Source organism: Typopeltis vanoorti, chromosome 8, assembly GCF_054136105.1.
Source record: "Typopeltis vanoorti isolate ZY-2024b chromosome 8, IOZ_Tvanoo_1.0, whole genome shotgun sequence".
NCBI classification, from domain to species: Eukaryota; Metazoa; Arthropoda; class Arachnida; order Uropygi; family Thelyphonidae; genus Typopeltis; species Typopeltis vanoorti.
In genome coordinates this window covers 7219876-7223752 of record NC_143556.1, presented here as the reverse complement: position 1 = coordinate 7223752, position 3877 = coordinate 7219876, and the positions used below count along the sequence as shown (strand labels likewise).

At 41.6% G+C, this 3877-nt stretch overlaps 1 non-coding gene across 1 annotated transcript; it reads left to right on the top strand.

Moving 5' to 3' along the window:
- The first annotated feature begins 3318 nt into the window (after window positions 1-3318).
- Window positions 3319-3406, top strand: TRNAY-GUA (transfer RNA tyrosine (anticodon GUA)). Its single transcript is given in 2 exon segments — window positions 3319-3355; window positions 3371-3406. It is a non-coding gene; the product is annotated as a tRNA-Tyr (tRNA).
- Window positions 3407-3877: the final 471 nt, after the last annotated feature.

Sequence of the window (3877 nt, the reverse complement as noted above, 5' to 3'; positions counted from 1 at the left end):
GAGAAAGGGTTGGAGGGGAGAGAGAGAGGGGGGGGATTCAAGTGAGCAATCAAGGAACAGAGTGGTAAGAGGTGTGATGTATGGAGACTTGATGATCCGTGGAATGCAAGATAGGATGCAGAGGAGTGTTTGCCCAGAGGGACAATAAAAAGTGTGGCTATGGCAATTAAGAGGGGTCAAAGGATGGATGAAATGATTGTGATGGTAGGCATGAATGACTTGAGAGGCAATGTAAATCAGGCGGTGAGAGATCCGAGATTCTTGCTTGAGGTTGTACAAAAGAAAACACACAGAGGAAAGATTGTGTGTGTGCGTGTTGCCCAGTTATGATAGTGACGAGCTGAGTAGAAGAGAAGTAATACTGAATAGCATAATAATAAGAATTTGTCAGAAGAGAGGATTGGAATATGTGGATGCTTGGAGGACATTTGAGGACAAAATGGAAGTTTATGCGAGAGACTGTTTGCATTTGAATGAGGAAGGATGAAGGCATCTGGAGAGATTGCTGTTTTCTGAATGAGTCAGTTTGTCACTGCAGGGAGATTAGAATTCCAAGAGTGGATGGTAGCAGGGGTAGTCTCTTGTAGGAATGGGTACTTTGGGGGAAGGGGAATGACATCAGGTAACACTGAGTCCAGTGGGGTCTAGAGGAGATGATGATAGGTATAGAAGCAGTGACATCTTTATGGTTCATACTAATGCCAGAAGTATCCAAAATAAAGGAGATGAATTGGTGGAGTTGATAGCATCAGCCTGGCCAAAGATTATCGGGATCTCTGAGACGTGGCTGATGGAAGATGATATAATAACAGGAATTGAAGAACCAGGATACAGCATTTTTCGGCAGGATAGGAAAGGAAAACGTGGTGGTGGAGTACTGCTTATGATAAGTGAAGACTTATGTCCTCTAAGAGTGGAGGCAGTGACACTAATGGTTTTGAAAGCATATGGTGTGAGGCAGAAGTGGCCAAGACAGGATATTTAGTAGGTTGTTGCTACAAACCAAGGAGCACAGAGGGGTGGAAGTAGGAGATGTTTAGGCAGTTGAGCTTGGCAAGTGCAAGAAGAATGATTGTTATGGGAGATTTTAACTACAGCAATATAAGCTGGGAAGAGGAAAATGCATGTAGTAATAAGGGAATGGAATTTCTAGAATTCTTGAGGGACAAATGTCTTAGGCAACATGTAATAGGGGGAACAAGAGGTTCAAAAAATTTGGATTTCGTCATAGCATCAGAAAAGCTGATAACAACTGAAATCACATCTCTCCCACCAGATGGAAAGAGTTACCATGTGTAACTCTTTCCATCTTGTAACTTAGATGAATAGACATGCAGGAGTATCAAAGAAAAGGGAACGTATGTGAATTATAAGGCAGGTGATTATAATAGTCTTATATATCAACTTTGGGCAGTTCCATGGAGGGTGAAATTGGAAGGCCAGGATATCATTAGTGCTTGGGAAATTGTGAAGGAATATTTGTTAGCAGCAATAGTAAGCTATATTTCACGAGTGAAGAAGGGGACACAATTTGGTGTAAAGTGGATGACAAACAATATCAAACAGTAACTGCAAGTGAAAAAGAGATTATGGAAGAGATATAAGGAGAGGGATGGAAAGATTATGCACGAAGAATATAAGACACAGTCCAGGAAAGTGACTAGTATGTGAGGAAGGTAAAACTGGAATATGAGAAGAGATTGGCCCTAAGATCCAAAGAAAATCCTAGGGAATTTTTTAGCTATGTGGCAAGTAGGAGGAGAAATGATTGTGGAAGAATGACATTGCAGGATAAAAATGGGAATAGAGTGACTGATCCAGAGGACATAGAGGAGTTGTTGAATGAGCACTTTATTGGAGTATTTCATCCTGGAGGAGTCAGTTTTAATGCTAGAGGGATTAGGCAGGTTCGAGGTTTAGAGGTACAGGACGAGTGTGTTTCAAATACTGAGTACTCTGGATGTCAGTAAAGCTGTGGGACTGGATAGTATTTCACCGCGAGTTTAGAGAGAATGTGCTAGGGAACAGACAGTGCCTTTGACCTGGCTTTTCAATGAAAGTCTGGCTGTGGGAAAGGTGCCCATGGAATGGAAGGAAGGTAAGATAGTGCCATTGCATAAGGGAAGTAGCAGACTGGAAGTGTCTAATTATAGGCAAGTTTGTGTGTCATCAGTAGTTGCTAAGGTCTTGGAAAAATTAGTGAGGGACTATATAAAGCTTTGGGAAGACGAGGGTAATGTTATCTGTGAGAATCAACATGGATTTGTTAAGGGGTGCTCTTGCTTTAGTAATATGATTGCCTTTTATTATAAAGTGACAAGAGCATTTGGTGAGGGAAAGGCATATACTGCCATTTGTTTGTATTTTGCAAAGGCATTTGAGAGAATGCAGCATGATAAGTTCACATTTAAATTGCAGCACGAGTTTAAATGCTGGGTTAGTCAACTGGATTCAGGATTGGCGGTCTGATAGGTATCAGAGAGAGAGTAGTGTATGGTGGGGCAATATCAAGGAAGCAGAAGATTACAAGTGGGGTTCCACAGGGCTCAGCACTGGGACCTGTATTGTTCAATTCAATCTTTATATTAATGACATTGTCAATGGATTGCAAGGGGATATTCAGTTGTTTGTGGATGATGTGAAGCTAGGAAGGGTTATCAGTAATAGTGCAGATGTGCTAGCCCTGAAAGAGGTTTTGAATAAACTAGAGATATGGACAAATAAATGGCAGTGTCGGCTTAATGCAGCAAAATGTAAGGTCTTGAGGTTTGGGATCCATCGATGGGAGGAGCTGTACTGGAGGAAGTAGGGGAGATAAGAGATCTGGGGACTGATGATTGATAGAAAACTGAAATTCAGGGAGCATATTGCAAAGGTAGTGAAGGTAAACCAGAGGATTGCTGCAATACTGAGAAGGACGCTGACCTGCAGAGATAAAAGAGTTATCATTCCATTGTATAAGGCCCTGATCAGACCACACTTGGACTATTGTTCTCAAATTTGGTGCCCAGGATTTGAAGGGGATAAATTAACTGTGGAAAGGGTACAGATGCAGATAACAAAGATGGTTTCAGGACTGAACGATATCAATTATGAGGATCCACTGAGGGAATGTGAACTGCAGAGTTTGGTGGATAGAAGGAGAGGTGATATGATCGAGACTTTTAAACTGTTGAGAGACAGTTACAGATTGGGCATTGGGATTTTTTTTTTTTCTTGCTTGGTTGAACAGTGAGAAAGAGGGATGACAAGGGGGTTATCCTGGAAGTTACGAAAGGAAGCTGTTGTTGAATTCTGAATGAAGAGAAACTTAAATCTCCGTCGGTAGCTCAGTTGGCAGAGCGGTGGACTGTAGTTAGGGAATTTAGTAATCCATAGGTCGGTGGTTCAAATCCGCCTCGACGGAAGTTTTTTTTGGTTGTTGAGGAACACACTGACATCCAGAGATAAAGAGGTTATTATTCCCCTTTATAAAGCATTGATACTTCCACATTTGGATTACTGTGCTCAGGTCTGGTCACCTGGATTCCTTGTAGATGAGGAGGCTGTGGAGAGGTTTCAGAGAAGAGTGACCAAGTTGGTGAGTGATATAAAAAATGTTCCCTACGTTGATAGATTGAGAGCTTGTGGATTGCAGAGATTGGTTGATAGGCGAAGAAGAGGGGATATGATAGAAACATTCAAATTACTAAAAGGTTTTTATAGGATTGATGCAGGGGAAATGTTTCAGCTGTGTGATAGTGATGGAAGAACAAGAGGTCATCTCTGGAAATTAAAGAAGAGTGTGGTTAACAAAGGTGTCAGAACAAGGTTTTTTGCCTGGAGGGTGGTGAATGAGTGGAATTCATTGCCTGACTTTGTTGTGAGCTCTTCATCT